Source organism: Gracilinanus agilis, chromosome 4 (genome assembly GCF_016433145.1).
Source record: "Gracilinanus agilis isolate LMUSP501 chromosome 4, AgileGrace, whole genome shotgun sequence".
Classification (NCBI taxonomy): Eukaryota; Metazoa; Chordata; class Mammalia; order Didelphimorphia; family Didelphidae; genus Gracilinanus; species Gracilinanus agilis.
Window position 1 is genome coordinate 406575103 of NC_058133.1, and position 24080 is coordinate 406599182.

Sequence of the window (24080 nt, forward strand, 5' to 3'; positions counted from 1 at the left end):
CCAGCAAACATTTATTAATTAAATCTAAAATATTTAATTAAATAAATTAAGTAATAAATAAATATTAAATCAATAAATTGATTATTAATCAACATACTACCATGCAGGTGCCTTCATGTCTGACTCCTAACTATAGTAAACCGTAATGGCAGAAGCGTGAGATCTGAAGTCAGCGGCTCTGGATTCAAATCCATAAAAGCCCCATTCCCCTTTATGATGAAAATAATTTCTGTGACTTTAGATGGGTCTGTTCTTGCCATTTGCTATATACGTGAGTCTCTTACCGTCTGAGGATTTGTAACCATTATCTATAAAATGAAGGGATTAGGTTTTATGATTCCCCAGTGCCATAACTAGCAAATTTGGCTTCCAGGGTAAATTCAGTGAACACATTCTGATCAACTTTAGACTCTGACTCCAGTTCCAATTGCTGAAGGAGTCCAAGTGTTTATCTGTATCCTGGCTCAAAGTACTGTTGTCCCGCCTCAGCTAAGAGCCTGATAATATGCTTTAAACAATAAATCACTTCAACTTATCTTTCAAAGGATAATATTTTACTCTATTTATCTCTCTGTCTCTCCGACTGTCTCGGTCTGTCTGTCTGTCTGTCGTTAAGGTTAAATGTCTTTAATGAGATTAAATGGCCACCTCCGTAGTTTCGGGGACAAGATTTGAATCTAGGTCCTCCTTTGACTTCAGAGCCAGCGCTCTTTTCCACATTGCCAAACTTCTTTAGATTTAAGAGCTCCTCCAGGGCAGGTATTGAAAGTGATGCTGACTCAGTGACCCACTGTTCGCAGACTTGCTTGCCAATCAGTGTTGGGAGGAGGGCATCAGCCAGTCTGAAGCTTTCACTATGGATCAGGTACCAAGTCAGCTCCTACCTCTTTTTGCATCTGGCAATTGTCACATACCTGCTACCTGGGGAAGAGGTGAGATGCGATGGCCCATCCTTTTACCGATGTGGACCTAGACGAATTTTCTTTAACTCATTGTGAAAGTTAATCAATATAAGTTGACTCCAACTTGAATCTCTTGCTGATCTCCAGTGAACAGCCCATCAACTAGTTGCTACGTAGTTAATAAACTTCTTTTAATCCTCTTTGTCCTCAGTTTTACCTCATTAATCAGGGTGAATGCTGGAACAAAGAATTTTCCTTTTAACCAAAATTTAACAACTTTTTAAAAATTATTAATTGTATTCCCAGTGCTTAGCACAAAGCTTGGTGTACAGTAGGCATTTACTTAATAAATGTTTATTGGATTAGATACTGCTTGGGGTTTTTGGAGGGGAGATGTCAGGGGAACTCCATGAATATATAATAACATCCTAAATCTTCAATTTATGATTCAAGATCTTATTCTGGCACCATCTCTACTTTGTTTCTTACTAATATTTAAAGAAAGCTTCATGTTAGGTCAGCTTTCTTACTAATATATATACTCCCACTTATTTCCAAATGTATGACTTTGCTTGTGATCTGATTGGTCTCCCAGTACCCTCTCCATCTATTAGAATCTTCCCCATTCTTCAAGTCTTAGTTCAAAATCAATGTCTTCTTTGAGACTTTTCTAGACCACTACTCCTACTTAGCTACTATGATATAGAGATCTAGTCCAAGATTCTCATTTTACAGATGAGGGAATTGGAGCCTAAAGAGGTCAAAGAATTTTCAAATAGTTGGGCCTGGAGTCTGGAAAATTCATCTTCCTAAATTCAAATCTGGCCTCAGACACTTACTAGCTGTGTGACTCTGGGCAAGTCACTTAATGCTGTTGGAAATGACAAACCACTCCAGTATCTTTGTTAAGAAAACCCCAAGATGTAGACACTAAATGATAACTCTAGTCCAACTATCAATAATATGAAATTAGGTCTTAATCAATGATACGTATAAAACCCAGTGGAATTGTGCATCAGCTAAGGAGGGTTAGGGGGCTTTGGGGGAGAGGGAAAGAACATGAAACATGTAACTAGGAGAAAATATTCAAAATAAAAATAAAGAAAAGAAAAGAAAAGAAAATTCCAAAGGGGTTGTCCATGGGCTGGGAAGCATAAAGGGGACCCAGACAGTTCAAGAATTGTGCCCAGATGTGTTGATACCTCCCAAACCACAGTATGGATCACATTGAAACTGAAGTCATGGGTTCAGTTCTTTGTTCTTTGCCTCAGTGCCCTCCCTAGGTCCCACTTATTTTGGGATTGTTTTGACAAGTGAGAGGAAGATCCTGATAACTGAGCTTTTTGGATTTACCCTTCTTCATACTGAAAGTTGAGAACAGGGTCCTTGAAAGTATGGAATACTCCAAAAAAAGTGAATTTCAAAGAAAAAGAGAGAAAGAGAGTCAGGGACAGAACATCCATTTAGCGAATATTAAAACACAAACCATCATCAGAGCTAGCATTATATAGCTCTTTCTTTCCCTTAATTATTAATGTGCATAAATATATTCTATAAAAATTAACAATATATTATTAAAAGTATTAGAAACTATTATTACGATAATATTATATTATACAAGTATGCTATTTTCCAAAACAGACTGACCCAATTGGGTCTGCAGTCCCGGTGCTAAGGCAACAAATGGGTCAGAAACAAAATTTATGAGATATGTTGATTAAGAAGCTGGAAATACTGACAAGAAACAAAGGGTAAAGACTGAATGCAGCTATGAGGTATAGACTGCCAGAGAATTAGCCTACTGGGACTGCAGTAGAGAGCTCCATTCCCCTTTATGATGTATTTCTAAGGAATGACAAAATAATAAGGGAGGGAAAATCATGAATTAAAGAATTGGCAGAGTCTAAAGTTCTATAGTCCTAAATTTTCTATAAACCAGAACTGTAATTACAACTGCCTAATGAAAGTATCCAGAAGACCAAAAGGAAATTATCACTCAAAAAATGTAGGTTAACTTGGGAATGGAGCTAGCTAAGGATATTTAATGCTCACAAAGTCAAGCCAATTTTGCAATTTCTTTTTTTTTTTCAATTTTGCAAGTACATACCAAAAAAAATTAAAAGTTCCACCATGTTCCACCATGCCCCCTGGCATTAATGGAAAAAGGAGTTCATTTTCAGTCCCCTGTCATGCTTGGTAAATTCATGTTTGTGTTTCAGCTTCCTCAGATGTTATTCTAAACTTCTAGCAAGGTTTGAGGGTGCAAGGCAGCTTAATATTTTGGAAAGAATGCTGAGTTAGAAAAATTGAGGTCAATATTCTAGTCCTATTTCAGTCATTAACAAGGAACTTGACCTTCCATCTCTCTGGACCTCAGTTTCTTGATCTGTACAATGACAGGGCTGAATTCAATTACCTCTCAGGTACATTTCAACTCTAAACTATATAAATTCAAAGGTATCCGAGAACTCATCAGTTAGTCAATAAACATTTATTAAGTGCCTATTAGGTGCCAGGCACTGTGCTGTCATCAATATAAGTACTCACCCTGGGAGCCCAGCCTCTCTGTGCCTGCCCAGTCTTCAGTGATGTTTGCCTGAGTTCTCAAACAAGTTGGACAAATGGGCCACCCAACATATTAGGGGCCTTCCTTAAACTTCTTGACATTCCAAGGGTTCCAGTGGAGGCTATAGTCAGCTGGTCATCCTCTTTCATGACAAATGACTAGGCCATATTTTTTTTTGATGATATACTTCTTTATTACTATACATATTTAATATGCACCTTTCCTTTGTAATTCTCACTTCTGAATGTTTTACATCCCATCCATGCCCATCATTTACCTCTCAGGGGCCTTTTGGGCAATCCTCAACCTCACCTATTTGGAGAAGTCATGTTCTGTGATAGACAATCATACAACATATTCAGAAGAGCATTGTTATTTAAAAGATGGGTCTTTGTAGCAAGGACATGGAGCATGGAGTCAGTTAAAACATCAATATACCTTTATAATTTCCCCGAGGTAATCTACCTTTCTTTTTTCCTGTAGCTCAATTCTTGATCCTCCTAATTTTCTATTTGCTGTTTCTTTCTAAGATGAGGGGAGAAATTTTTATACATTTATTTATGTGTATATATTTATGTACATAAATTGTCTGTATATTTATATCTACATTGTGTAATATGTTAATTAATATTATTAATATTATATATATATATATTTCTTTTTTAGGTAGGGATGCTATTTGGCAGTTAGACTGTAGGATGTCTGACCAATCATATCTCGTAATCTAATTCAGTAGAGGCAGACTCAAATAGAAACTGTTTGGTTCTTCCAAGCTGGTATTGACTTGGGAAAATTACAAATTAATACAAATTATCTATGTTTAATTGTGTGAAAGGCAACTAGATGGCACAATGGATAGAGTGCTGGACCTGGAGTCAGGAAGACTGATTTTTTGGTGTTCAAATATGTCCTCAGACACTAGCTGTGTAACCCTGAGCAAGTCACTTAGCCCTGTTTGCCTCCGTTCTTCATCTATAAAATGAGGTAGATCAAACCCGGCCTCAGCCACTACCCAGCTGTGTGACCCTGGGCAAGTCACTTGACCCCCATTGCCCACCCTTACCAATCTTCCACCTATGAGACAATACACCGAAGTACAAGGGTTTAAAAAAAAATGAGGTAGAGAAGGAAATGGCAAAACACTCCAGTATCTTTGCCAAGAAAACCCCAAATGGGGTCACAAAGAGTTAGAACAACTAAACAACAATAATATTTTTGTTTATATGTTGCCCCCAAAATTACTTTCTTAAGACACTTCTATGAGATAAGGTGAATATTATTCTCATTTTGCAAATGAGGATACTGAGTTTAATAGAGTCTAAATTAACTTTTGAAGGTTACACATCTTGTGGGTTTAAATCTTCCCTCCTATCTCTGCCTCTTGGAATCCCTGGATTCCTTAAAACCTTACCCAGAGTCCATAGGGATTAGTGTTTTCATCCTCAAGGTATCTCCTACCTACTTATCTGAGAACATGGGTATCTGCTGTCTGAAATTCTATATGTTGATTTTCAGTTCAACAATCGTTTATTGCTCACCTTTTACAGACTATTTTCCCCCAAATTGTGATACTTTTAGGAGGGGAGAGAAGAAAATGAAAAAAAAAATCCAATGACCCAAATTATTGTACTTTTAAATCCAACACCTAAGTATAAATATATTTATACACTTACATATACCCACATTTTTCAGTAATAAAATTCAAATTAAAAGTCAGCAGTGAGACTATCACTGTGAATTTGCTCCTGTTGACAGTGACTACAGCCTAGTAACAATTTAATACTCTATGCCTTATGGTCAAATAAAAGTCTGTGCATATTCTATCTCTAGGCGCAGTTAAAGTTAAGGTCAAGGCCTAATTGGGTCTTATATCACCCTTATGAGGTAGATAGAAAGTACAGCTAGCTCCATTTTTTTAACTAAAGATAGAGAATTTCCCTAAGTTAATTTTTGTTGTTTAGTTATTTCAGTCATGTCTGACTTTGTGACCCCATTAGGAATTTTCTTGTCAAAGTTACTTCAGGGGTTTGCTATTTCTTTCTCAAGCTCATTTTACAGATAAGAAAGTATAGCAAACAGGGTTAGGTGACTTGTCTAAGGTCACACAGCTACTATGTGCCTGAAGCTGGACTTATATTCAGGAAGATGAGTCTTCCTGAGCTCAGACCCATCACTCTGCTCACTGTGCCACCTAGCTGTTCCACCTAGATGCATAGAGAATGCCAGTCTCAGAATTGGGGAAAGTCTAGGATTTCTTCATCTTAAAAAATGCATTTTAACTTATACACAAATGTACAAAAAATGGAGTAAAAGGAAGTATAGTATAATGGATATTGGGTAAGGCTTGGAATCAGGAAGGTCTGGGTTCCAACCCTGACTTTGATACATACCAGCTTGGACTTGGTCTCTCAGTACTCTGAAGAACACTTTAACACCATAAATGAAAAATGAACTGATAATCTGTAGTAACAGAAGGAGTTTTCATTCTGGAAATGCTCCACACTAATGAAATCCTAAATCTGGACCAACCTCTCCCCCATTTGGAGGGGGATGTGAACTGGACCAAAAAAAAAGTATAAAACAAACTTTTTTAAAAATCTATTTCCATGCACAGCTTTACAATAGTCTATAGATTTAACCATTTGTTTGTTGGTTACCACTAACTACCAGCATACACAGAGATGCAGAGCTGGTCTCAGGGCCAGCAAGATCTGGGTTTGAGGCTCCCCTTTGATACTTACTGGCTGCTTTTGTCTTATAAACTCCCGGAACCCCAGGTAACTCTCCAAGGTCATAAGTTTCAGAGCAGCTGGAGAGATGCACCAGTAGAAGGAGTTTCTTCATTATAGGAGATGAAGGAGGGATCTCATCAGTGAAATCACAAGCACAAGTCCCTGCTGCCCTGCCACTGAAAAACCACCCTGAAAATCTTGTCACTTATTTCCAGTATAAAATCAAAGATCAAAGGCAAGGTCATAGAGATTCTTTTTTAAAACCTATGCCATTAAAATCCTATTCTCCTTGATCGTTTTTGGTCTTTTCTGTATGCAGCCATACTTCATGAGATATTCCCACTTCTCAGCATATTTTATGAAGAATATGGCTATAAACAACTTAGACTACACATTTTATTCCTCCTTCGCTAAGGTCGTACATGAATATTTCCCTATGTAGAACAGACTGATAATGGCACAAGTGTTTCTTTGAGTTACTTTCCACATTTGCTTAAATGGAATAAATATTTATGAAACAAGAGAGAGAAGCTGTAAAAAGAATCAGTCATCAAACATTACCTTACAGAACAGACCTCAAGGAAAGCGAATTGAGGCAAATGACACTGAACTATTTTTAACAAGAATATAGGGCCAAACATAAATCATCAGTATTTCTGCGTATTACCAAGAAAATTTAGCAAGAAGAGATGTAAAGAGAAATTCCATTTACTATAACTATAAACTATATAATATATAAACATATAAATAACAATAAACAGTATAAAATGAATGGGAGTCTACCTGCCACCAATGCACACAAAAGAACTATATGAACATAATTACAAAACACTCTACACAGGGGCAGCTAGGTAGCACAGTGTATATAGAGCACCATGCCTAGAGCAGGGAGGACCTGGCTTTTAATCTGGCCTCAGATACTTCTTGGCTGTGTGACCCTGGGCAAGTCACAACTCTGATTGCCTAGCCCTTGCTAGTCTTCTGTCTTAGAACTGATACTAAGACAAAAGGTAAGGGTTTGGAGGGTGGGGTGGGGGAAAATAACACTTTATACAAGTAAGACATCTAAATAATTGAAGAAATGTTTATTGCTGATGGGCAGGTTGAGCCAGTATAAAAATGACAATGCTGCCTAAATTAATTTACTTTTTGAATGCCAAACCAATCAAACTATCAAAGGATTATTTTATAGAGCTAGAAGAAGAAGATAAAATGTATCTGAAGGAATAAAAGGTCAATAATATCAAAGGAATTAATGAAAAAATTGGGAAAGAAGGGTGCCTAGCAGTACTAGATATTAAATTATACTACAAAGTTTTTATCAGAAAAACAATTTGGTACTGGGTAAGTGCCAAGGTTGATTTAATATTAGGAAAACTATCAGCATAATTGACCATATCAATAACTATACTAACAGAAATCACAGATTTCTGTTGCAGAAATTTCTAGATGCAGAAAAAGCCTTCAACAGAACACAATGCCCATTCCTATTAACAATACCAGAAAGCATAGGAATAAATGGACCATTCCTTAAAATGATAAGTGGTATCTAACTAAAACCATTGGCAAATATCACCCACAATGGTGAGAAGTTAGAAGTCTTCCCAATATGATCAGGCTTGAAGCAAGGATACCCATTATCACCACTATTATCTAATATAGTACTGGAAATGTAACTTTAGCAAAAAGAGAAGAAAAATAAATTGAAAGAATTAAAGTAGGCAATGAGGAAACTGAACTATCATTCTTTGCAGATTATATGATAGTATACATAGAGAATCCTAGAGAATCAACAAAAAACTAGTTGAAATAATTAACTTTAATAAAGTTGCAGGATACAAAATAAACCTACAGAAATCATCAGCATTTCTATATATTACCAACAAAGCCCAGCAGCAAGAGATAAAAGAGAAATTCCATTTAAAATAACTCTACACAAAATAAAATTCTGGGAATCTACTTGCCAAGATAAACACAGGAATTATATCAATACAATTACAAAACACCATTCACACAAATAAGTCAGATCTAAACAATCTGGAAAAATATTCATTGTTCATGGGCAGGCTAAACTAATATAATAAAATGGCAATTCTACCTAAATTAATTTCCTTATTCAGTACCATACCAATCAAACTATCAAATAATTGTTTTATAGAACTAGAAAAAATTTTTAAAAATTCATCTGGAAGTGCAAAAGGTCAAGAATATCAAGTGAGGGGGCAGCTGGGTAGCTCAGTGGATTGAGAGCCAGGCCTAGAGACGGGAGGTCCTAGGTTCAAATCTGGCCTCAGACACTTCCCAGCTGTGTGACCCTGGGCAAGTTACTTGACTCCCGTTGCCTACCCTTACCACTCTTCCACCTATAAGTCAATACACAGAAGTTAAGGGTTTAAAAAAAAAAAAAGAATATCAAGAGAACTCATGGGGAAAAAATGTGAAGGAAATTAGCCTAGCAGTACCAGATCTCAAACTGTATTACAAAGCAGTGATCATCAAAACAATCTTGTATTGGCTAAGAAATAGGATGGTTGATTATTAGACTAGATCAGATACACAATATATGGGGTAAATGACCTTAGCAATCTAATATTTGATTAAACCCAAAGACCTCATCTTTTTAGATAAGAACTTACTGTTTGACAAAAAACTAATTGGAAAATGGTATGGCAGAAGCTAACATTTAGACCAACATCTTATGCCCTGTATCAAGATAAGATGAAAATGGACATATGATTTAGACATAAAAGGTGATTCCATAAGTAATAAAATAGAATAGTTTACCTGTCAGATCTATGGAAAAAAGGAAGAATTTATGACCAAACAAGAGATAGAAAACATTATCAAATGTAAAATAAATAATTTTGATTATATTAAATTAAAAAGGTTTTATACAAACAAAACCAATGTAACCAAGATTGGAAGGAAAACAACAAAGTAGAGGGATTTTATAGCAAATTTCTCTGACAAAGGTCTAATTTTTCAAATTTTTAGAGAACTAAGTCAAATTTGTAAGAATACAAGTCATTCTCTAATTGTGAAATGGTCAAAGGATATGAACAAGTAATTTTCAGATGAAAAAATCAAAGCTATCAATAATCATAATTTTTTTAGATTTTAAAGAAAAAATGTTCTAAATCACTCTTATTTAGAAAAATGCAAATTAAAACAACTCTGAGGTACCACCTCACACCTATCAGATATGACAATAAAAGAAAGTGGGAAATGTTGGAGGGGATGTGGATACATTGTTGGTGGAGTTGTGAACTAATCCAACCATTTTGGGGGATGATTTGGAACTATATCCCAAAGACTATAAAACTGTATATACTCTTTCATCCTCTGACCCCACTAGTAGGTCTGTATTCCAAAGAGATTTTTAAAAAGGGGAAAGGCCCTAATAGTATAAAAATATTCATCACGGCCCTTTTTGTGGTGGCAAAAAGTTGGAAATTGAGGAGATGTCCATCAATTCGATAATGGCCGAACAAATTGTGGTAAAGATGGTGACAGAATACTATAAGAGGGGCAGGTAGGTAGCTCAGTGGATTGAGAGTCAGGCCTAGAGACGGGAGGTCCTAGGTTCAAATCTGGCCTCAGACACTTCCCAGCTGTGTGACCCTGGGCAAGTCACTTGACCTCCATTGCTCACCCTTACCACTCTTCCACCAAGGAGCCAATACACAGAAGTTAAGGGTTTAAAAAAAAAAAGAATACTATAAGAAGCAATGAGCACAGTGATTTCAGAAAAAAGCTGGAAAGACCTACATGAACTTATGCAGAGCAAAATAAGTAGAGCCAGGAGAACATTGTACACAGTTAACAGCAATACTGTATAATGATCAACCGCGAAAGACTTAGCTACTCTTGGCAATACAATGATCCAGGACATTCTGAAGCTCTTATAACAAAGAACGTGAACCACTGAAGTTGAATGCAGATTAAAGCAGGCTATTTTTCACATTAGTTACTGATTATGTTATATATTTGTCATATATGACATATTCATATTGTATAATGAAGCAAATGAGCTAAATAACCTAATGTTTTATGAACCCCAAGATCCCAGTAATTGGGGTAAGAACTCACTATTTAACAAAAACTGTTAGAAAACTGAAAAATATTCAAACAGAAATTAGGTACAGATCAACATTTCACACTATATGCCAAGATAAGCTTCAAGGAGTACATAATTTAGACATAAAGGGTAGCATCATAAATTAACTAGAGAAGCAAGGAAGAAGTTACCTGTCAGAACAATGAATAGGAGAGTTCATGACCAAAGAAGAGATAGAAAGGTTTACAGGAGGTAAAATAGAAAATTTGATTATATAAAAATTTAAAAATTATACACAAGCAAAACCCATTTAGCTAAAGTTAGAAAATTGGGAAAAATCTTTGCAGCACGTTTCTCTTATAAAGATTTCATTTCTAAGATATATGAGGATCTGAAGGCAAATGTATAAGAATAAAAATCATTCTCTGATAAATGAATAAATATTTTTAGAGGAAGAAATTCAAATTATCACCAGCCATATGAAAAATGCTTTAAGTCACTAATAATTAGAGAAATTAAAATCACAGAAATGTTGAGGTTCTACTTTATACTTATCATTGGCAAAGATGGCCAAAAAAGGGGAAATGACAAATACTGGAGGGACTAAGGGAAAACAGATACATTAATGCACAGTTGATGGAACTGTGAACCAGTCTGGCCATTCTGGAAAGCAATTTGGAACTACGCCCAAAAAGCTATTAAACTATGCATTCTTTTTGTCCCAGGAATATCACTATTAGGTCTTTACTCCAAAGAGATCAAAGAAAGAAGAAAAGAACCCATATTTACAAAAAATAATTAGAGTGGCTCTTTTTGTGGTAGCAAATAAATGGAAACTGTGGGGGGAATTCATTGGCTGGGAAATGACTGAACAAGTTATGGTATAAGAATGTGATAGAATACAATTGTTCCATAAAAAATGATAAAGGCAATGATTTCAGAGAAGCCTAGGAAGACATAGGAAGTGATACGGTGAAGGGAGCTGAAACAGGAGAAAAATTTATATAACAACAATTTGTAAAGACAAAACCTTTGAAAGACTTAGAAATGCTGATCAACACAATGCCCAACCACAATTCCAGAAGACATATGATAAAACACGCTACTTGTCTCTAGATGAAAAGGTGGTGGACTTATAGTGCAGGCTTATGGTTCTCTATTTTTTAAAATGATTATTAACTGGAAAAAAGAAACTTAAAATTTGCCTTGGCAGTGGGAGGTTAAGTGGCTTGTCTCTGATCATACAGATAATAGGTGTCAGAGGCAGGGCTTGAATCTGGGTCTTACCTGCCCTAAAACCAGCCCTCCAACCATTTCTGTTGCCTTATTTACTACAAAAAATATGACAAATATAATATATGACATAATACAAAATAGCTTATTATAACTGCAATATACTATAAATGTTTGTGATTCTAGATGATCGCATGACAGAAAATATGAATGAAGGAACATGCCTTCATAGCACACATATGCTTCTTTGTTTTCCACAGAGCCAAACAAGCATACCAAGTGAAACTGAAGTTCAGTTTAGCAGGCTAGTCCCCTGTTTTGCTGGTTGTATTTCTCTCCAGGGATTTTTTTCTCTTCCATCAATCCTTAGAAAATTCTCTTAATGTTTAAGGGTATATGGTCTTCCAGGTCTCTTGTTTACTAATGGCTAATTAGAAAAATAAGTAGCTACTACATGAATAATGGTTTATACTTACAAAAAAAAACTGTCTCAATTCCACATGAGAACTAAAATAAACCTTAACTTTTTTTTAACAAAAGAAGCATATTACTGGCTTAAAAATCTCAGGATTTTAGATAAGAAAGGCACCTTAGAAATCATCTGATCCTACTCCTTTTACATATAGGAGGCATCCTAGTAGCATGGCTTCTAGAGACAAAGGATATCAGTTTAAATCCTATCTTTGACACACTTGCTACCTGGGTGACTTCAGGTACTTTTTTTCATCTCTTTAATCCTTATTTTCCTCCCCTGTAAACTGAAGGCTTTGGATTGGGCGACTGCTGTGGTCCCTTCTAGCTATTAAGAAGAATAATGACTTATTCAAGTTCACAAAGCTAGTTCATTTGTTCCTCTCCTGGCTGAGGAGCCCATCAAGGACTATAGAGTAGAGAGCCAAGAGATCTCATTTCTAGTTCCAACTCTGCTATTTACTAGCTCTGTGACTTTAGGCAGATCTCCCTTTTAATTTCCTCTTCAGAGATAATAGTACCTGACTACCTATAGGGCTGTTATAAAGTTAAAATGAGATGAGAAACATGAAGACTTTTTTTTTGTATGAGTTTTACACAAATAATTATCTTAAATTATTTATTTAATAAGACTTTCTGTATTTTGTCCAGACTTATTGACCTTTAAGAGTGAAGGTACTACCCAGATCAAAGTGAGAATTGCAGAAATCCAGATTTCTGAGCAGCAGATGAGAATAGGAGAGTAGAACATGTTAATTTTTTACAAAATGAATTGATACTATCTAACCTTTTCCTTAACCTCTGGGTTCACAGTTTCTACTCTTATAGTAGGAACCTCCCCTGTCCCTTTTAGCTCTGATGGTGGGAGTGGAGACTGCTTTTACTCTAGGACTAGGAAACATTTGGGTTCCCTTTTATTTATTTCCTACTTCGAAGTAATACTTAACACTACAAATTACATAACAGCTGCTGATATGAATTAGTAGATAATCTCTTCTTTCTATTTCATGATACTATTCTCTCTTAGTTCTCCTCCAAGAAGAACCATGTCTGACCACTGAGGTCCAAGTATTTCCCAAGGGGTCTGTCCTGGACCCTTCTTTCTTTCTATACTATCACATTTGATGATCTCATCATTTTCCGTGGTTTTAATTGTCAACTTTATGCAGATGATTCCCAAATCATAATAATCTAGCCCTTCCTTGATAGGATGTCCTTGACCATCATAGGCCAGTTCTATCATGTGATCATCTAGAATAACAAACATTTATATTATATTGCTATGTTATAATATGCTATTTTATATTATGTCACATATTATATTTATCATAATTTTTTGTTGTAAATAAGGCAACAGAAAATGGTTGGAGGGCTGGTCTTAGGGTAGACAAGACCCAAATTCAAGCCCTGTCTCTGACCCCTGTTATCTGTGTGACCAGAGACAAGCTACTTAACCTCCCACTGCCAAGGCAATTTTAAAATTTATTTTTATTTTTTCCAATTAACAATCATTTAAAAAATTAATTTGTCCCTCCATTACCTCTGTCTCCACTCCCAGAATAAAGCCCTCAGTACATAACTACAGAGTCTGGAAAAATAAGTGATCACATTAGCCATGTCCAAAATGTTTGCCTATCTAACTGCATTTTAAATTTCTCTGTTGAGTGGTTGGTTGTTTTGGGTTTTTTTTTTTTTGGACTTATTTTATCATTTTCTTGATCAGAGTTCTAAAATTTTCAAAGGTGTATTTCTCTATATTGTTATTATAGCACAAACTGTCTTCTTGTTTGTTTACTTAATTCTGCATCAATATATGTCTTCTCAGTTTCCCATGAAATTACCATTTCTTCATTTCTTATGGTATAAAAATATTTTGTTACATTCATACATCTCAGTTTGTTTAGCCATTCTCCAATAAAAGAATGTACCCTCCCTGACCTTAGTTTCCAAATTTTGGCAATCACATATTTTTGGCAATCACAAGCTATAAATATTTTCGAAATATAAAGATCCCTGTCTTCTTTCTTTGATTTCATTGCAATATAGACATAGTAGTGATATACCTGGATCAAAGTGTGTGTGCAATATGGTAACTTTCTGGGCAAAGTCCAAATAGCTTTCTAGAATGTTTAGATCAATTTAAATCTCCATTAACAGAGCATAGCCTATCCAAATATTGTCTTTTTCTTCTTTTGTCATCTTTACTAGACTCATAGACATGAACTGGAATATAAAATTTGTTTAAATTTGAATTTATCTAATTATCGGTGATTGAGAGAATTTTTCATATGATTGTTAATGCCTTGGGTTTCTTCCTTTGAAAATTGCTTGCTCATATACTTTGATCATTTATCTACTGGGGAATGACTTTCCAAACAATTCTTTAAGATAATAAATTGCCAAGAAATTACCAATCTTCATCAATGTAAGGATTTCCATATCAGGTATTCCTCACAATGACACAATCATAGCTTTTAGTAAATAAGTTGTTGTCATTATTACCATTACATCATCATATTACTACTAATAATTTCAAGATGTATGTACTTATAGAATAACTCTATGGTTTGTTTATCTAGCTACATAGCATAGTCTAGACAATAGATATTCTTTATCCATTTTAGTTTTTTTTAGATCTGATAGACTATGTTTTTCTGTGATAATGGAGCATTTACAGTGTTCTAGGACTTGAAGCAATTAGTCAAAATCTTGACAGTAATTGGGAAGATTTGGAATATCTTTCTATCTAAAGAGACTCTCTTTTCCATTTGGACAAAGTGGTAGGTCTAGAAGTTAACAAGATGAAGATAGCAGGCTGGATTGCCTTTAGGGAAATTATGCAGTCCTTAATGGTCTTAAGCTTGCTCTTAAAACAAGGGTCAATCTATTTAATGACAATATCATTTCAGTGATACTGTATGACTACAAGTGATAAATGACCATAAGCTCCAAAGAATGAAAGGCTTCTTGGCAGTCAGTTTTCAACAAGTATTTATGAGTACTTATGGTACACAAGGCATTGTGCTAAGCCCTAAGGATATAAAGAGAAGTAAAAAATACGGTCCCTGTTTTTGGGGAGCTCACATTCCGTTAGGGAAGTCAACATACAGAAAATTGTACATAAAAGATATATGCAATGCAAATGGAAAGTAATCTCTGAGGGAATATATTAAGAGGAGAGGAAGAGATTATCAGGAAAGGCTTTTTGAAGGAAATGGGATTTCTGATGAATCCTGAAGGAAGGATTACTTACCTTGGGGTAAGTAGAGAGACCATTCTAAGTATGGCAGATGACCACTGCAAAGACACATAATCAAGAAATGGAAGTAGTACTTACCTTTCTCCCTAATTTCGCTCATTTCTATGCTGTTTAAAGTATATTTCTATCTCATAGTTCCCAGTAGAAATGCTAATTGAGTGGTTGGTAGTGTAATGAAGTAATTTATGGAATCAGAAATTTATGATGAGTAAGAAGTATAGGAGTTTGCCTTCATTACAGTAGACACTTGAGAGTTTTCTAAAACCTTGTTGTCTGTGATATGTCTGCATAGCTGTCAATAGCATACTTGTCCCTAGAACTATGAGCTTCATATGTCCTATTTCAAGTTAGAAGGAATAGAATAAGGAGAGACCAAGAGCCATAGTGACAAATTTTTTGATAACTAAGAGTAAGGAGGACATGAATTGCATAGCTCTGGCTCTCCCGATAGAGGAAGAAAGAGGGGTCAAAGACAAAACTTTGAGTGCTTCATGATCTTGTCTCTAGAGTTTTTTCTAGTGGCCAAAGATGAGATCCAGCTATAGAGAAAGAATATTCATGAGAGAGTGAAGATCATAGAATTCTAGATCTATATGATCTAAAAATTAAGCTAAATAAAACTCAAGATTTTTTAATTAAGGCAGAATCCCTTGCTTCTAAGGGAGGAAATGGAGTAAACTTAAATGGCGAGGAAGCTAGGTGATGCAATGGATAGGGCACTAGGTATGGAATCAGGAAAACTCATCTTCCTGAGTCCAAATCTGTCCTCAGACACATACTAGCTATGTGACCTTAAGCAAAACACTTAACCCTGTTTGCTTCAATTTCCTCATCTGTAAAATGATCTGAAGAAGAAAATGGCAGACCATTCTAGTATCTTTGCCAAGAATACACCAAATGGGGTCACAAAGACTGGGACACAACTGAAATAAAATCAAACTTACAAAGTATAATGCCATTGATGATATATTGTATCACAATACAATAAATAATAATAATACAATAAAATGCCTCTTTTTGGACCAGTTATATGATTCATCTATCAATGCAGAATAGAATGTGCTCTATCTAATATAGTCTCTTGGACATTGAGAAATTAAGAAGCCAGTGTCACATAGCCAATATGCATTAAAGATAGGGCTTGAATCAGCTCCTCTTCACCCAAAGCCAGTTCACTATCTACTATGCCATGCAGTGATATTAGAATAAGCAATAAGATTCCATGTTATAGCCAAATCCTATACAAAATTATGAGGCATATGAAGTTTGTCTTTGTTATCTCTTCCTTCCTTGATCTGGAATGCCAATGCTAGGCAAATCAGGGCCTTATTACTCTTGGCTAATTATCAGTAATTTTTTTTACTGTGGGTATTAGTTTCTCCTTATTCTATTCCTCCTCAGACTCCTATTCAGCCTAAAAAGCCATGTTTATTGTTGCATTATCTGACTACTGAAAAAAAAAGTATTTTAAGGTAGTACCTTCGTGGGGTAGGACTGCTATTGATATTATTATTGTTGTTGTTATTAGGGTTGACTGTTATTAGGGAACTGAATGTAATAGGATTTATGGGGAAATATATTAATTGTGCAAGATTTTAAAAGGTTATTGTATTTTTAGATCATTGTAGTTATAAAATAATATGTTATGTAATGATATAAAATGAGAAAATAAAACAAAGGAAATAAGATATTTTCGCATTAAAGTCTCCACATTGGTGTACTTAGATCTCACACATAAATCTAAATTGTCCTCAGGTTACACATTTCTGTAAACTGCCCATTTCTGTAACTTGCCAAGTTCAGTATTGTTGATTGTTGTTGTAGTTGTTGTTGTTCATTCGTTTCAGGCATGACTGACTCTTCGTGACCCCATTTGGGGTTTTCCTGGCAAAGATATTGGAATGGTTTCAATATTGCTAGGACATGATTAATTCTTATATTTTGAGCCAAGACATCAGTGCTGTTGAATGAAAGCCAGAGCTATAGAATTTACAGCCACTTAAAAACAACACAAAAAGGAAGTATGCCCTAGAAAACGAGAGGCTTTTAAAGGAATTTTTTTTTAAATTAAGATTATCCTTGATTATAGTAGGTCCTTATAAAAAGTAAATAAAGTATCGGGCGTTGTCATGAGGTTTCATAAATTTGATTACTTTCCTTTCATATTCTCAAGATTTGTGAAGAATGTATGAAGATTATTTCAACTCAAAATATTGTAACTGGAGCAGCCTTATTTAAAAGAAGAAAACAAGACCTTTTTACTAGAAAGCAGTGAGTGAGGTCCAACTTTAAAAGGCAGTACAAATACTAGAGGAAATGAACCACATCCTCCTTATCAGCATGGAAAAGAGTGGTTATTTAGGTTCATATATGTGGCTGTTCATAGATTTAATTTGCTGTTAACTCATCACAATAGTAATGAATGAATTGACATAGTACATTATAAGAGCTCATTGTTAGAAATAATGATTCTTGGCAGTTATATAGCCTTGCAAGGGTTTCAAAGGTCTTTACGTGTAGCACTGCATTTGATTCTTCTAACAGCCTGAAAGATAGGCTCTGCCCATAAAGTTTTGGAATAGTGGATGAAAATGGAAAAAAAAGCTGAAAACTAGGCTAGTTGAAAGAAGACCTGACCTGGAAGTTATCAGAGAGAATAGAAGAAATGACACCTTATTAAGGATGACAGCCTGTGCATTGTTTCTTCCACAGTTCTTGAGGGGCCCAATCTATTTATGGCCTTTCAGGAGTATGCTTGAGCTGCTGTAGTCCAGCTTTCCATTGGTTGGTTAGAATTTCAGGGTGAATATTTGCACCTGGGAAATCTGCTTGATTTATTATTTTGTTGATTGTGTGGAGAAGGCTGTTCTCCACAGGACATGAAGCAGGCAAAGGGGATGTTGTTGTGTGGCTTGAAGGGAGGTAGAATAGACATCACTAGCCTCTTCTTCCCTCCTGATTTCTCCAAGGGACACTTTGATTCCTGCCAGAAAGGGAAACAAGAGGTTGGGATTGGAGGCCCACTCTGTTGTCCTCAGAGAGAGAGGGTACAGGGCTAGAATTCTATCTCTTTGCTGTCTTCATATTATTAGTTTAAGGGATATGATCAGGTTCAAGCTAACATCTGATTGTTGAATCATTACTGGGAGGAAAGCAAAATCTCAATCTTTATATACCAACCTTGGCCCCTTTCCCACCAAATACAATTCCACAATGAACACTCCTAGCAAATAGCAGAGGAAACCCATGTATTCAAATCATAGCAAAACAAATCAAAGAAGGCATACATAGAAAATATATATCAGATAATATAGTGAAGGAGCCCTCATATTGGGAGCAAGATAATTCAGCTCATCCTAGAGAGAGAGTCCTAGATTTCACTCAAGCAGAAACTTCTTGAAGTATCCAGTGAAATAAGCTGGGAAAAGGGACATAAAGGAGGTTACCAGATCCTCTCATATATTCCCAAAGTGTTTTCCTTTAGTAACCTGAAATGAGGTTGACTTCTTTTACTTTCCCTCTTGAAGCTGGAAGTCAGGAGCAACTGAAGTAACTTGAAAAAGGTCCAAAGAAAAACTAAAGAAAACTGGAGTTCTCCTATTCTTGCTTACCTCACCTTGGCCCCCAGTCAGGGCAGGACTTTCATTTATACCAGTGAGGAGAGAGTCCCTTATCAATGGGCTTTGGGACTGGGGTTACATCCAGATATAGAAAGTGATAGAGAAAATATTAATAATGCAAATTAGAACTGAAAATGTGTTGCTTTCATTTGGTTCCCAGAGAACCACTTAGTACAGTCCAACCTTTAGAGGAAATATCCCTTCACCTACCATACTTACTAATATAAAAAGGGATAGAATTGAATCAGTGAGCCAAGAAAAGATCTAAGGATGAAGAACCAAGCAGATTTCCTAGAAGAGGAATCAGACCCTTTCGAAGAATGCCCCAGAGGCCAGAGAGAAATCAATAAGAGTTCTGAGTTTCTTAGTCATCTCCAAAGAAGAGACACTGACCTAGGTTAGGAAGATCTTAGGTTGGGGCTTACTTGCTGAAAGGACATCGGTTTCCATCCTGAGTGGAATCATTGATTATGAGATGTGGATGAAGATGCATTGATGTATTTATTTATATTCATTGATAATATTACTAAAGAGATGCATGAAGTTATGCCTTTGTTAATGTCTTCAACTGAAACTCACTTAGACCTGGACAAAGCTTCCTAGAGTAGGATGGAAGCTAAGCTGTGATCTCATTGAATACACACCAAACCGTTAGACTAATGAGACAACTATTGACACACAGAAGGGACAGATCTAGGAGGAAAGAAGCAATCATCTCTTTGAGAGTCAGAGAGAGCTTGACAAATTTCCAGAATATTTGGCATTGGTTGGCACCTTTAATTACTAGGGATGAACATTGGGTTGACATCACTTGATCTCAGTTACTGAGGACTGACCTCAGCACCTTCTACAATCAAAATAGTTCCAGAAGAGGCACAGCTATTCTATATTAAGTGTCTGAAAATGCTGCCTGTGGAACTGACAGCAAACATTTTCATTCCTAGAATGTTCATTCATGAGTGGCTGAGATAACTCACTGATGTTCTTCAGTTTCCTGGTTTCCTTTAGCTTCCCTGAAAAAATGTCACACTTGTTCATTTTTTATTAATAATGATTTTTGTGATGTTTTACTGAGTAGCATAGCTAGATCAAAAGATCATTTTGTCAGTTGTTTATATCAAACAACTCTAATTCTAATATCATCACTTCACAAATCCTGGTCTCATGTTCCTTTACCCTTCTCCATATCAATATTCTGTGACCATCTCCCCAATATCAGTTAATCAGTTAGTATTTCCTCAATCTAAATTAAATAATGAACGTCAATTTAGTACTACAAAGGGATGTTTATTAAGAATATATAAGGAGAGAATTATAAAAAAATCCTTCCAAACTAAGGTACATTCTCTCCTCAAAGAAGAAGTGGGGTATGGAGGTAATGGATTATGCCAATCGGTTATTTGACCTCCAAGACTTGAGCTGGCATCCTATCCATAAAATGATGGGGTTGGACTAGATAGGTTTAAAGACCTTTCTGGCTTTACATCTTTGACTGTATAAGAGTCTGGTAAGGATCTCTTGATTCTCATAATCTTTAGTGTTCATAAAAAGTCTAGCTTTCAACTGGGGAAGATTTGTCATAAATAATTAAAACCATCTCCCTCCCAGTGGGTACTGACCCAGTAGAAGGAAGGATGTTTGGATTAAGCTTGAACTTTTGTTTATCTCAGTTGGCAGCAGAAGCCTACAAGGATGAGACACTACCATGAAAAGGATGGAGAAGAACTGAAAAGTTTTCTAGTGATAAGATTCACTATCTTTTGCCTTTCACTTTCCTACCCTTTCACCTAATCCAATTAAACTGTTTCCTAACATAAACTGTTTATATGAGGGATTGTGACTAGGCTATGTAGGGGACTTCAGAGTCAGGAAGGTCTGAGTTAGGGTCTCAACTAAAACCACAATTCTGACTGTGTGACCCTCCCAAGTGCCCCAGGGACCTCTCTAAAACCATAGATTGTAGAGGTATTGATGTGCTGGTAGAAGAAGCTCCTCATCAGAAGCCCTCAATTCTGATGAAATCACAGCTCTAGTTTTAAAAAAATTAAGATAATAAGCCCTTTGGCACTTGATTGACCCAGTTCTGGAAAGGGAAACAAATCATATGGGATCAGGCTAAACAGGAGTCAGAGATCAATCAAATATCCTTCTAAAGATGATTATTTGAGGATTTGGGTAACAACTATATGCCCAGGATCTTGACTGGTGATACCTCTATCTACCAGGCATTGGTCACAGTGCCTTCTTACACAGGAATATTGATTTGTATATATAATTAATGGAATATAACATAACGTGACATGATGTAAATAAATGTAAATAAAAGCCCATACTGGAAATTTAGCAATCAACTCTCCCCTGGGCTTCCCAGCACACCCTAGGAAGAAGCATCCCCAGGAAAGTGCTATCAATGCTTTCTAATCCTATTGCTGTAGGACAAAACCGTAGTTACTCAATCCTAGTTGGAGTTCAGACCACACTACAGTTATCTTTGAATAAACATTTATTTAGAGTTAAGTGCAGATTCCTACTCATAATATGGCAAGGCAATATTTTATTTGTCTAATGATGAAATTTAGCAAAATTTAACAAAATTGGAGCTTTACCTGTCCAAAAAAATTGTCAACTGAAAAATCTGAAGGAAAAAAATCAGTAAGACAATAATATGAATAAAACTATTCTCAGAGTTAGAGCATAGAAGGGATTCATTTAGTTTAGTTCAATGATCCATCAGTCTTGCAAGCAAATACAGCATCTAATCAACCATCTGCTATATTTTAAAACTATAGCTCTCAGCAGCAACTATTTGTCATGCCTAATATTTATAGTAATGCAATATTCCTAAATAATAATAAATTAGTTTTTTTAAGTTTTCAAAATTCTTTATAAACTAAAAAAAAAATTGACCCTCACAGGCGAGGTATTTTGAAGAGGAGAAAACAGGCTGAGAATGGTCAGAATTCAGGTCTTTCTGATTCTAAGTCCAATTCTTTATTAATTTATTATGCCAATCAGACTTCTGATTTATAAAAAATAAAAGTTGGATACCTCTGTAAGAAAATAGATGGTCACAGAAGCTTTCCTCTAATATGCTCAGATATTAGAAAAATGTTTATAAATACTCTTTCAAGGATCGGAGCTTCTACAGAGGGTGTTTATTTAGAAAATATAATATGGTAGATTTAAGAGACATTTGTGCTAAGCAAGGCTGACAATTCTCAGAAATGGTTATCAAGAACCATGGTTATGGACAGCTAAGTGGCACAGAGGATAGAGCGCTAGGTCTGGAGTCAGAAAGGCTTGAGATTAAGCATGACCTCAGATACTTATTAGCTGCATGACCCTGGGCAAGTCACTTGACCTCAACCTGCCTTGATTTTCTTATCTGTGAAATGGGGATAATAATAGCACCTACTTTCCTTGTGGTGAGGACCCAATGAGATAATATTTATAAAGCATTTAGCACAGTGCCTAGCACAGAGAAAGCCCTATTTTATGTTAGCTATTAGTGTTATTTTTAAAACCACCAAATGAATATATGCTTAGATATCATAGCTTTGCCCAACTTTTAATTTTTCAATATCATTTAGGCTTACAGTTAACTGCTATTAATCACGGGAAACTATGAGAAAACGTAGATCTCCAAGTGTAGGTACAGGCAGAAGGGACAAAAAAGCAGGGATTTAACCAAGGTAGAATGGAAAAAAAGTGATAAATAATATAACCGAATTCTCATCTTAAAGTAAACTAGTATATAAAGGTGTCAAGCATGGGGATCTCTTTGTTTAGAGGTCTACCAAGCCTGAGAGCAAAAACCATGAGTAAGAATGATGGTCTTGAAGTAAAAAAAAAATTTTGAGTTAGAATTCTGCTTCAAACATTTGCCAGGTGTGTGAACCTGGGCAAGTCACTAAATATCTCTGATCTGGTTTCCTTCTCTCTCTATCAGGAATAAGAGCACGTATCACACACACATACACACACAGGGTTGTGTTTAAGATGAAATCATATGGACATGGGATTCTTAGAAAACTTTACAGGGTCAGATCAATATCAGCTACCATCATCATCATAATCACAGGAGGTAAGGGCAAATATGGATTCCTACTCATAATATAGCAAGGCAATATCTTATTTATCTAATAGTCAACTCTAGCAATTTTAGCTATTGAGAACACGGTCCTATGCTCTATCTCAACTCTGGATTCATTCAGATTTCATTGTGGAATATTTTGGAAGATGGTACTACATTTGGCTATGGCTCTTATTATACCTCAGCTGAGACATTTTAAGATCATCTTTTTGTTTTGACTAAGGCAGGAAAGAGGGAATGCTGGGTAGAAAGAATTCTATTTAAATGGATAAAGTGCAAATTTCCCCATTTCCTGGTTAAAGGAGGTAGTTTTCTAATTTAAGGAGGAAAACTTCAGTTATCTGAAAAAATCTATTGATGTGGAACTCCTCATTTCTTGAAATTGCAAGATGAAGCATTACTATATTTCATATAAGTGGGCTATTCCTATAATTTGAGACACTCAGCCCATCAAGTTCATTTTCTATATCCTTGAATTATCCAGGTATTAGAAAAAATATGTTCACCTTCAGTAGTTAAACATTTTTTCAGGTTTTTCAAGGGAGAACTTAAGAAAAAAATGTTTCAAACCTTCTTATTGAATGGTTACTAAGCCGTGACATTATTATTCTGTATTAAATAAAGCACATCTCATCCTATATGGGTTAGGTCTTAAGCAATAAAGGTCCACAGAGGGAAATGCATCTTCATTTTTTATTGATTTACATTTGAGTGCCCATTAAAATTCCAAGTGCTGTGCTTAAACTAGATGAATTGAGATGGCATTTTCCTCCTAAAGATAGGGACATAAGCATTCTTCAAAGTTGAATGAGGAAAACAGAATAAAAGGCTAAAAAGATTGATGTCAGACCATGACTTGGATAACTGTGTAGATGGCACACATCAAAATTTTGTTAGCACAAAGCTGGGAAGGATAACTCATAGTTAACATTCTGGATAACAAGAGTCAGAAATGGAAAGATGTCAACAATCTAGAAGTTTAGCCTTGCTCTAATAGGATGGAATTTAAGATGATTAAAAGAGAAGGTCTATACTTAGGTTCAAAAATCTGGTGACATAAGCACAGGATGTGAAAAATATCTGGGGTGTTTCATGAACTGCAAATACCATGTGAATCAACATGATGACATGCCAGTTAAAAAGCAAA